The sequence below is a fragment of the Mesoplodon bidens genome (genome assembly GCF_964165515.1).
Source record: "Mesoplodon bidens genome assembly, chromosome: 18".
Classification (NCBI taxonomy): Eukaryota; Metazoa; Chordata; class Mammalia; order Artiodactyla; family Ziphiidae; genus Mesoplodon; species Mesoplodon bidens.
In genome coordinates, this window is record NC_138175.1 from 1,240,870 (window position 1) to 1,253,836 (window position 12,967).

The 12,967-nt window shown below is 42.2% G+C and overlaps 1 pseudogene across 1 annotated transcript; it reads left to right on the top strand.

The window, feature by feature from the left end:
• The first annotated feature begins 407 nt into the window (after nucleotides 1-407).
• On the top strand, nucleotides 408-1,792 carry LOC308606003 (small ribosomal subunit protein eS6-like; annotated as a pseudogene). Its single transcript has 2 exons — nucleotides 408-889; nucleotides 1,468-1,792. The product of its transcript is annotated as a small ribosomal subunit protein eS6-like (transcript).
• The last annotated feature ends 11,175 nt before the right edge of the window (nucleotides 1,793-12,967 follow it).

Below are 12,967 nucleotides of genomic sequence, written 5' to 3' on the forward strand. Positions count from 1 at the left end.
TACAAGGGGAGGATATTACACTTCTCAACATATATGCTCCTTATATAGGAGCACTCAAATACGTAAAACAAATAACAGACATAAAGAGAGAAACTGACAGGAATACAATAATAGTAGTAGTAGTAGGAGACATTAACACCCCACTCAGAGCCTCTAGACAGAGAATCAGTAAGGCAAGAGAGATCCCAAGTGATACAATAGAACAGTAAGACTTAACTGACATTACACCCAAAACAACCAGAATATACATTCCTTTCAAGGGCACATGGCACATTATATAGGACTGACCACATACTAGGGCACAAAATAAGCCTCAACAAATTTCAGAGTAGAGAAATTATATCAAGTATCTTTTCTGACCACAATGGCATGAAACTAGAAATTAACCACAGAAGAAAAAATGAGAGCTCTTTTACGTGGTGCCTTGGATGCAGCTGGTCACTTAAGGATGAAGCTGAACATTTCTTTCCTGGCCATTGGCTGCCAGAAACTCATTGAAGTGGATGATGAATGAAAACTTCGTACCATTTATGAGAATCGTACGGCCGAAGAAGTTGCTGCTGACACTCTGGGTGAAGAATGGAAGGGTCATGTGATCCAAATCAGTGGTGGGAACGACAAGCAGGGTTTCCCCATGAAGCAGGGTGTCTGGACCCACGGCCGTGGACACCTGCTGCTGAATGAGGGATAGTCCTGTTACAGACCAAGGAGGACTGGAGAAAGAATTCACAAATCTGTATGGGGTTGCACTGTGGATGCCAATCTGAGTGGTCTCAATTTGGTCTTCGTAAAAAAAAAGGGAGAAAAGTATTACTGGACTCACTGATACTACTGTGCCTCATCGCCTGGGACCCAAAAGAGCTAGCGGAGGGCCTTCCCTGGTGGCTCAGTGGTTAAGAATCCGCCTGCCTGGGGCTTCCCTGGTGGCACAGTGGTTGGGAGTCCGCCTGCCGATGCAGGGGACGCGGGTTTGTGCCCTGGTCTAGGAGGATCCCACATGCTGCGGAGCAGCTGGGCCCGTGAGCCATGGCCGCTGAGCCTGCGCGTCTGGAGCCTGTGCTCCGCAACGGGAGAGGCCACAATGGTGAGAGGCCCACGTACCGCAAAAAAAAAAAAAAAAAAAAAAAGAATCCGCCCGCCAATGCATGGGACACAGGTTCGAGCCCTGGGCCAGGAAGATCCCACATGCCACGGAGCAACTAAGCCCGGGCACCACAACTACTGAGCCTGTGCTCCAGGGCCCGCAAGCCACAACTATAGAGCCCACGTGCTACAACTACTGAAGCCCATGCGCCTAGAGCCCGTGCTCCACAACAAGCGAAGCCACCTCAATGAGAAGCCCGCGCACCACAACGAAGAGTAGCCCCCGCTCGCCACAACTAGAGAAAGCCTGCGTGCAGCAATAAAGACCCAACACAGCCAAAAAATAAAAAATCAATCAATCAATCAATCAATAAAAAGAGCTAGCAGAATCCATAAGCTTTTCAGTCTCTCTAAAGAAGATGATGTCCACCAGTATGCTGTGAGAAACCCCCTAAACAAAGGTAAGAAATCTAGAACCAAAGCACACAAGATTCAGTGTCTTTTTACTACATGTCTTCTGCAACACAAATGTCGGTGTATTGCTCTGAAGAAACAACTTTCTAGGAAAACTAAGGCAGAGACTGCAGAATATGCTAAACTCTTGGCCAAGAGAATGAAGAAGGCCAAAGAAAAATGCCGGGAACAGATTGTCAAGAGGTGGAGGCTGTCCTCTCTGAGAGCTTCTACCTCTGAGTCCAGTCAAAAATGAGATGTTCGGACTTCCCTGGTGGTGCAGTGGTTAAGAATCCGCCTGCCAATGCAGGGGACACGGGTTTGAGCCCTGGTCCAGGAAGATCCCACGTGCCGCGGAGCAACTAAGCCCATGCTCCACAACTACTGAGCCTGTGCTCTAGAGCCCGCGAGCCACAACTACTGAGCCCACGTGCCATAACTACTGAAGCCCGCATGCCTAGAGCCTGTGCTCTGCAACAAGAGAAGCCACTGCAATGAGAAGCCCGCGCACACACTGCAACAAAGAGTAGCCCCTGCTCAACACAACTAGAGAAAGCCTGTGCGCAGCAATGCAGACCCAACACAGCCAAAAATAAAGTAAATAAATAAATTTATTTTTAAAAAAATGAGATGTTCTAGGACATCAGTTACCACTGGTGGCGCAGTGGTAAAGAATCCGCCTTCCAATGCAGGAGATGCAGGTTCAATCCCTGGTTGGGGAACTAAGGTCCCACATGCCACAGAGCAACTAAGCCCACACACCACAACTACTAAGCCCACATGCTCTGGAGCCTGTGCGCCACAACTAGAGAGCCCACACACCACAGCTACCGAGCCTGTGCATTCTGCAGCCCATGCGCCACGATTAGAGAGCCCGCATGCCACTAGAGAGAAGCCCGTGCGCTGCAACAAAGATCCCGCATGCCACAACCAAGACCTGATGCAGCCAAATAAATAAAATAAAAATTTTTTAAAAGAAATAAAACTGAGAAACTATTCATTATCTAACATGAAACTAACCAAATTTTTTTTTAAATGAGATGTTCTAACAAATAAGATCAGACATTAGAAAAAAAAAGAAATGGGAAAAAAAACGATAACAACCTGCTACTAAAAAACCAATGGGTTAACGATGAAATCAAAGAGGAAATTTAAAAATACCTTGAAAAAATGAAAATACAACCATACAAAATCAAAAAAGAAAAAAGAAAACAGAACCATCAAAAGCTATGGGATGCAGCAAAAGCAGTTGTTACAGGGAAGTTCATAACAGTACAGGTCTTCCTCTATAAACAAGAAAAATCTCAAACAACCTAACCTACCACTTAAAATAATTAGAAAAAGAAGAACAAGCAAAACCTAAATTCAGCAGAAGGAAGGAAATAATAAAGATCAGAGAAGAAAGAAATAAAATAGAGATTAAAAAAATAGAAATAAATCAATAAAACTAAGAGTTGGTTCTTTGGAAGGATAAACACGATGGACAAACCTCTGGCCAGGCTCACCAAGAAGAAAAGAGAGAGAACCCAAATAAAATAAGAAATGAAAAAGGAAACATAACAACTGATGCCACAGAAATATAAAAAACTGTAAGGGAAACTACTATGAACAAGTGTATACCAACAAATTCAACAACCGAGAAGAAATTGACAAGTTTCTAGAAACATACAGCCCACCAAAACTGTATTAGGAAGAAATAGATAATTTGAACAGACTGATCACTAGAAGTGAAATAGAATCTGTAATTTTAAAAAACTCCCTACAAACACAAGTCCAGGACCAGATGGCCTCACAGGTGAATTCTACCAAACATGCAAAAAAGAACTTACTCCGATCCTTCTAAAACTCTTGCCAAAAAAATGGAAGAGGAGGGAACACTTCCAAAGACATGCTATGAAGCCACCATCACCCTGATAACAAAACCAGACAAAGACACCACCAAAAAGGAAAGTTACAGGCCAGTATCTCTGAAGAATATAGATGCAAAAATTCTCAAAATATTAGCAAACCGAATCCAACAACACATAAAAAAGATCATACACCATGACCAAGTGTGATTCATCGCAAGTTCACAAGGATGGTTCAACGTAATGGAAATCATTGCGATACACCACATAAACAAAAACCACATGATCATCTCGACAGATGCAGAAAAAGCATTTAACAAGATTCAAATCCATTCATGATAAAAATTCTTACCAAAGTGGGTATATAGAAGGAGCATATCTCAATATAATAAAAGCTATTTATGACAAACCCATAGCCAACATAATGCTCAATGGTGAAAAGCTGAAAGCTCTCCCGCTAAAAATCTGGAACAAAACAAGGATGCCCAGTCTCACCTCTTCTATTTAACATAGGATTGGAGTCCTAGCCACAGCCATCAGACAAGAAAAAGAAATAAAATGTAAACAAGTTGGAAGGGAAGAGGTAAAATTGTCATTATATGAAGATGATATGACACTATATATAGAAAACCCTAAAGACTCCACACAAAAACTTCTAGAACTGATAAACGAATTCAGCAAGGTAGCAAGATGCAACATTAACACACAGAAATGGGTCACATTTCTGTACACCAGCAGTGAAATATCAGAAAGGGAATTTAAATAAACAATACTTTTTTTTTTTTGGCTGCGCCATCTGGCATGCAGGATCTTAGTTCCCCAACAAGGGGTTGAACCCGTGCCCCCTTCAGTGGAAGCATGGAGTTGTAACCACTGGGCTGCCAGGGAAGTCCAACAATACCTTTTAAAACTGCACCCCCCAAAATAAAATACTTAGGAATAAACCTGACCAAGGAGGTGAAAGACTTATACACTGAAAACTATAAAACATTAATAAAGGAAATTGGAGCTGATTCAAAGAAATGTAAAGATATCCCATGCTCTTGGATTGGAAGAATTCTATTGTTAAAATGGCCATACTACCCAAAGCAATCTACAGATTTAATGTGATCCCTATCAAATTACCCATAACATTTTTCACAGAACTAGAATGAGCAATTCTACTGCTTTTTTTTTTTTTTTTTGTGGTATGTGGGCCTCTCACTGTTGTGGCCTCTCCCATTGCGGAGCACAGGCTCCGGACGCGCAGGTTCAGTGGCCATGGTTCATGGGCCTAGCCGCTCCGCGGCATGTGGGATCTTCCCTGACCGGGGCACGAACCCGCGTCCCCTGCATCGGCAGGCAGACTCTCAACCACTGTGCCACCAGGGAAGCCCTAGAATGAGCAATTCTAAAATTCATACGGAACCATAAAAGACCCAGAATTGCCAAAGCAATCCTGAAGAAAAGGAACAAAGCAAAAGCCATACCCCTCCCAGACTTCAGACAATATTACAAAGCTACAGTAATCAAAACAGCATGGTACTGGCATAAAAACAGACATATGGATCAATGGAACAGAATAGAGAGCCCAGAAATAAACCCACACACCTAAGGTCAATTAATCTTCGACAAAGAAGGCAAGAATATACAATGGGAAAAAGACAGGCTCTTCAGCACGTGGTGCAGGGAAAGTTGGACAACCGCATGTAATCAGTGAAATCAGAACACACTCTCACACCATGCACAAATATAAACTCAAAATGGCTTAAAGACTTCAACATAAGACATGACACCATAAAACTCCTAGAAGAGATCACAGGCAAAACATTCTCTGACATAAATCGTATTATTGTTTTCTTAGGTTAATCTCCCAAGGCAATAGAAATAAAAACAAAAATAAACAAATGAGACCTAATCAAACTTACAAGCTTTTGCACAGCAAAGAAAACGATAAACGAAATGAAAACACAACCTACAGAATGGGAGAAAATATTTGCACGTGATGCAACCGACAAGGGCTTAATTTCTAAAAGTTACAAACAGTTCATACAACTCAACAACAAAAAAACCACCCAATTGCAAAAATGGGCAGAAGACCTAAATAGACATTTCTCCAAAGAAGAAATACAGACGGCCAATAGGCACATGAAAAGATGTTCAACATTGCTAATGATTAGAGAAACGCAAATCAAAACTACAATGAGGTACCACCTCACACCGGTCAGAACGGCCATCATTAAAAAGTCTACAATAACAAATGCTGGAGAGGGTGTGAGGTAAAGGGAACCCCTCTGCACTGTTGGTGGGAATGTAAATTGGTGCAGCCACTATGGAAAAAAGTATGGAGGTTCCTCACAAAACTAAAAATAGAGTTGCCATGGGATCCAGCAATCCCCCTCCTGGGCATATGTCCAGAGAAAACTATAATTTGAAAATATACATGCACCCCAACATTCACTGCAGCACTAGTTACAATAGCCAAGACACAGAAACAACCAAAAGGTCCACTGACAGATGAACAGAAAAGAAGATGTGGTACATCTGTACAATGGAATACTACTCAGCCATAAAGAGGATGAAGTAATGCGGTCTGCAGCAACACGGATGCAACTAGAGATGATCATACTAAGTGAAGTAGGTCAGAAAGAGAAAGACAAATACCATATGTTATCACCTATATGTGGAATCTAAAATATGACACAAATGAACCTATCTATGAAACAGAAACAGACTCATGGACATAGAGAACAGACTGCTGTTTGCCAAGGGGGACGGGCTGGGGGAGGGATGGAGTGGGAGGTTGGGGTGAGCAGATGTAAGCTTCTATATACAGAACGGATAAACAACGTGGTCCTACTGTACAGCACAGAGAACTACATTCAGTGTCGTATGATAAACCATAATGGAAAAGAATATATAAAAAAGAATATGTATGTGTTATGTATAACTGAAACACTTTGCTGTACAGCAGTTATTAACACAACATTGTAAATCAACTATACTTCAATTAAAATACATACACACATAAAGTGGGGGAAAAAAAGGAAGATCTGCAGAATAAAACGCCCATGAATACTCCTAAGTGCTCTGACATACTTCTGGGGACACAGAAGTCCATGCACATGTGCAGGTCTGTGTGCATGCATAGGAAATAACTGAGAACATCCTATTTTCTCATTTTTGGTTAACCGTGAGGCCTTGTGGAAGCAGGAAGTAAAGGCCAAGGCAGAGCTGTAACCTGCTGGGATACTGAAGAGCCTTTGGGTAAAGGGTAGATGACTTACTGGATCATGGTTTTCAAGGAAATCTGTCTAATCATTAGTTGAGTAACAAGCTAAGAGCACAGAGACTTCACAACCCACACACAACAGGGAGCTCAGACTTTACAGAATTAGTTCAGGAAAGTCACTAACCACAGCAGCAAGAGCAACCAACAACAGCAACAGCAGAAAGTCTGGGGAGTAGGAAACTGATTTCTTGAGTCACCACATTAGATTATTTAAAATGTCCACTTTGGGGACTTCCTTGGTGGTCCAGTGGTTAAGACTCCACACTTCCAGTGCAGGGGGCATGGGTTCAATCTCTGGTCAGGGAACTAAGATGCCACACAGCACGACCCCCCCAAAAAAAGAGAAAAAATAAAATGTCTACTTTTGGACAGAAAATTAGGAGACATGCAAAGAAACAAAGTATGACCCAGAAACTGGGGAACGTTTTAAAAAATCAACTAATAGGGGACTTCCCTCATGGTGCAGTGGTTAAGAATCTGCCTGCCAATGCAGGGGACGTGGGTTTGAGGCCTGGTCCGGGAAGATCCCACATGCAGCAGAGCAACTTAGCCCGTGTGCCACAACTACTAAGCCTGCGCTCTAGAGCCCACGAGCCACAACTACTGGAGCCTGCGTGCCTAGAGCCCGTGCTCCGCAACAAGAGAAGCCACCACAATGAGAAGTCCACACGCGGCAACAAACAGTAGCCCCTGCTCGCTGAAACTAGAGAAAGCCCACACACAGCAACGAAGACCCAACGCAGCCAACAATAAATAAATAAATAAATGTGTGTGTGTGTGTGTGTGTGTGTGTGTGTAAATTTATTATTATTTTTTAATCAACTAATAGGTACTATCTCTGAGTAGGCCCAGATGTTAAACATACTAGATAAGGCAGTTTTCATAAATCATGTTCAAAGAACTAAATGAAATTATGTCTAAGGAATCAATATGACAAAATGGTTCTCACCAAATAGAGAATACCAGTAAAGAAAAAAATTATTTCAAAAAGAAAATGGAAATTCCGTGGTTGAAAAGTACATTAAATGAATTTGAGTGTGCCGAAGAACCAGCAAACTTGAAGATACGTCAATTGAGATGATCATGTGTGAGGAACAGGGGGAAAAAAAGAATGAAGGAAAATGAACAGTTTCGGAGACCAGCAGGGTATGATCAAGGGCACCAGTGATGCTTAAACGGAGCCCTAGAAAGAGAGAGAGAAACGGGAAGAAAGATGGTTAATTTTATGTCAGTTTGGCCGGGCCACAGTACACAGGATTTCAGTCAAATATTACTCTAGCTGTTTCTGTGAGGGTATTTTGTAGATGTGGTTAACATCTAAATCACTAGAAGTTGAGTAAAGCAGACTATCCTCCATATTATGGAGGTCACGTGAAGGCCTCATCCAATCATTTGGAGGCCTTAACAAAAAATGACTGATGTCCCCCAGTGAGGAGGGAATTCTGCCAGCCAGACTGCTTGGAGACTCAAGTGCAGCATCCCCTGGCCCTGGGTTCAGCCTGCCAGCCTAACCTGTGGATTTTGGACTTGCCAGCCTCCACAATCAGAGAAACTAAGCCCTAACAATCGAGCTATCCATCCAGCTATATATCTTCTAATGATTCTGTTTCCTTGGAGAACCCTAATACATCAGACAAAGACAAAATCAGCTTTTATATGTACAAATAACTAAGGGAAATCATGTCTAAAGAATTAATATGACAGTTAAGAGAACAGTATCTCACCAAAGACAGGGCACCAATAAAGAGAGAGAACAAAAATTTTTAAAGACACAAGGGGAAATTCCATAATTGAAAAGTAGAAAAGCTAAATTTGAGTTGGTAGAAGAGACAATCAGCAGATTTGGAGACAGATCAATTAGTATGGTCTAAGTTGAGGAAAAGAAAGAAAAGCAGTAAAAGTGAACAGAGCCTCAGAGACCTGTTGGTTGCTCTCAAGTGTACCAACTTATGCATTGTGGGAATCCTGGATGGAGAGAGAGAATGGGGCAGAAAGATTATTGGAAGAAATAATGGCCAAAAGTTACCCAAGTTTAATGAAAAACATTCATCTCTCTCCAAGAAGCTCAATAAACTACAAGGAGATAAATTCAAAGAGCTCCACACCTAGATGCATCAGAATCTTATTGTCAAAAGCAAAAAACAAAGAATATTGAAAGTAGCAAGAGAAATCAGTTCCGGCGACCGGATGGACACTCAGTAGGATTAACAGTTGACTTCTCGTCAGAAACTGTGGAGGCCAGGGGCTTCGCTGCAGGTCCAGTGGTTAGCATTTCGCCTTCTGGTGCGGGGGTGTGGGTTCGATCCCTGGTCGGGGAGCTAAGATCCCACATGCATGCCTCGCGGCCAAAAAACCAAAACGTGAAACAGAAGCAATATTGTAACAAATTCAATAAAGACTTTTTAAAAAGAATGGTCCACATAACAAAAAAGAAAACTGAAAAAAAAAGAAAGAAGAAACCATGGAGGCTAGAAGACAGTGGGATGACGTATTCAAGGTGCTGAAACACTGTCAACCAGGAATTCTCTACCTGGTGAAACCATCCTTCACAAAATGAAGGAGAAAGTAGGACATTTTCCAGAGAAACAAAACCAGAGAACTTACTGCTAGCATGTCTGCCCTTCAAGAAATACTAGAAAGAGCCGCTCAGGCTCAAATGAAGATCACTAAATAAAAACTTGAATTCACATAAAGAAATAAAAGCCACTGCTGGGGCTTCCCTGGTGGCGCAGTGGTTGAGAGTCCGCCTGCCGATGCAGGGGACACGGGTTCGTGCCCCGATCCGGGAAGATCCCACATGCCGCGGAGCGTCTGGGCCCGTGAGCCATGGCCGCTGAGCCTGTGCGTCCAGAGCCTGTGCTCTGCAAAGGGAGAGGCCACAACAGTGAGAGGCCCGCGTAAAGCAAAAAAAAAAAAAAAAAAAGCCACTGCTGAAGACAACTATACAGGTAAACAAAAGACAGTGTAAACGCATTTTGGTTTTAAACTCTTCTGTTCTATTTAAAAGAAAACCACATAAAGCAATAATGATAAAACTGTTGATGCATTTACAATGTATAAAGATGTAATCTGTATGTCATCTGCAGCACAAAGGTAGGAAGGAGATAGCTATGTTGGAACAAAGTTTTTGGATACTATCGAAATTCCCTTACTGTTCAGTTAAACTAGGTTATTTTAGTTAAGACGTTAATTGCAAGCCCCACACCAATTTTTTTTAACATACAGTAAAAGAAATGGGAATTTACATGGAATACTAGAAAATATCTAACAAAACAAGGCAGTGGTGGAGGAACTGACAAAGAAAAGAGACACCACATAGAAAGAGCAAAATGTCAGAAGTCTTATCAGGACTTACTTTAAATGTACGTGAATTAAACTCTCTAATTAAAAGGTAGAGATTGACAGAATTGATTTAAAAAAGAATATGACTCAACTCTATGCTACCTACAAGAGAGTCAGCAAAAATTGGCAGTCTAGAAAGGAGAACCAGACAGACAACAGTCATAGCTGGAGACTTTATTCCTCTCGTTTTTCATAATGGCTGGAGTAAGCAGGCAGAAGATCAACGAGGAAACAGAGGACTGAACACCATAGACCAACTAGACGTCTACAGAACACCCCACCCACAGCAGCCAGGTATACAGGCTTCTCAAGTGCACATGGAATGCGTGCCAGGAAGGACCATATGCTAGGCCATAAGTCAAGGCTGTGTAAATGTAAAAGGACTGAGATAATATAATACAAAGTATGTTCTCCAACCACAATGGAATAAAATCAGAAATCAATCAAGGAGGGAATTTGGAAAATTCAAAACATATGTGGAAATTAGACATCACACTCATAAATATTCATAGAAGAAACTACAAGGGAAATTAGAAAATACTCTGAGGTAATTTGACAGAAAAAAAATTGAGCTAATTCACCACATAAGTAGCAAAAGAAGTATGTGGGCGGGGTGCCCACTGAGACCCCTGAGCTAACAAGGCAGCCAGAGCAGGACCCGGGCTGGAGGACGTCCTTGGGGCCAGCACGGTGAACAGAGGCTTCCAGTCCCAGCTGAGATGGAGCAGACACACTGTACCCGTCTCTGCAGCTGAATATAGCACTGAGCCTGAGGAGAATAACAGCACAGCTAGTTAAGGATGGAGAAGTGAACAGCACCAAGTGCAACTGGGAGACACCAAACTCTGAAGTCCTGCTGACCCAGCACTGAGTTCACAACCGTCTTCTCTTCCAGTGTCATCCAGCCTCAACTTCATACAGTCCGAAATCCAGAAGGCAGTAAGTGGCGCAGACAGAGATCCAGGAGAAAAGTTTCACTTCCGGCTGGAGGAGTGAAAAGGGGGTTCCTACTGCTCAGAGTGAGCGTGGAAATCCCTCTGTTCCTCTTCCCCTCCATCCTCTCAGGTGCCAGGTCCAGGCAATTCTGTGGCAGAACTGGCTGCAGCGGGTGCACGGGCGGGGGCGGGTCAGTGTTCTGAGGAAGGAAAACTTCTTCCCCATCACAGGAGCTGCTCTCAGACCAAGAGGGCGGGGTCAACTCCCACTGCGTTTTCCCCTCTCTCTCCTCCCACTACGTGGGCCTGGATGTGGACCCAAACATAGTTCAAGCAGAGCAGGGTAACTAGAGGCCCAAGTTTCTGCCCAGAGGATCAAAAAAGCGGTGGCGCAGAAAGCACCGGGCCATCATGGATAGACAGCAGCTCGGGCAAGTGATCCCATAAAATGTCTTTTTTTACGCCAGGGCTCAGCCCCACTCATACATGCATGGATTTGTTTCTAATTAGCACACAAACTCTGGGGACACACAGACCATGCACACCCAGATCACAAGCTGTCATTACGTGATGCACACCTGGGACAGTTCAGAAGAAAACCACAAAGGCTCTGAACTGAGTTGACGGTGGGAACTACCACTCACGGAAGCAGGTTGGAACTTACTGCTTGAATCTACCTAGGTGGGCTGCCTGATAAAACATAAGTACCTGTCTCCATAGTGTTTAAATAAGACCCAGGGTCTCACACATCTGGGATACAGTTTAAAAATTCTTCAGCATATGAAAACCACAAAAATTCAATTCACAGAGGAAAAGAGAATCAACAGATACCAGTGCCAAAATGGCAAAGATGTTGGAATTATCTGACAAATATGATGTTTATTATGCAAATACTCTCAAGAAGCAATCACGAACGTTCTTCAAACAAATGCTAAAAATAGAACATCTCATAAAAGAAAGAAAAGATATCAAGAAAACCCAACTTGAAATTTCAGAACTGAAAAATAAAGTAAGCACAATAAACTCACTGTATAGACTTAACAGCAGAATGGAAAGATTCAGTGAACTTGAAGAGAGATCAACAGACATTATTCAATTTGAACTACAAAGAGAAAAATTAAATTTTAAAAATGAAAAGACCCTCAGATACCTGGGGGACATAAACAAAAAGTCTAACATTCATGTGACCGGAGCACCAGAAGGAGAAGAGAAAGAAGATGGTGCTGAAAAATTGAGGAAATAAAAGGCTGAAAAACATTCCAAGCTGGGCAAAAGATATAAACTTACAGATTCAAGAAGCAAGAAAACCCTAAAGAAGATAAACCGAAAGAAAGCCATACCTAAACCAATCATAATCAAACTAGTGAAAACTAAAGAAAAAGAAAATCTGAAAAGAAAATTACTAAAAATTTTCTTTTACAAAAGCTTCGCAAAGAATAAAATTTTTAGGAATTAGCTTAACCGAGAAGGTGAAAGAATTACACAGTGAAGACTATAAAAGACTGCTGAAAGAAATTAAAGAAAACATAAATAAATGGACACACATCCCATGATCATGAGTTGGAAGATTTCATGTTGCTAAGATGTCACTACCACCCACAGCGATCTACAGATTCAATGCAATCTCTACCAAAATCGTAAGGACATTTTATTTACATAAACAGAAAAATCATTCTAAAATTCCTATAAGATCTCAAGGGACCCTGAATAGCCAAAACAATCCTGGAAAACAACAAAGCTGGAGGACACACTTCCTGATTTCAAAACTTTCTGCAGAAGTACAGTAATCAGTGTGCACCTGCCCTCAAGATAGACACATAGACCAAGGGAGCCGAACAGAGAGCCCAAGAATAAACCTCACGTCCACGGGCAGGTGATTTTACACAGGATGCCAGGACCATTCAACGTGGAGAGGGAATGGTGCTGGGAAAGACATCCACATGCAGAAGGATGGAGTCGGACCCGTAATTACTTAACAGCATATACAAAAGTCAACTCAAAATGGATCAGACCTAAGTGTACAACGTAAAACTATA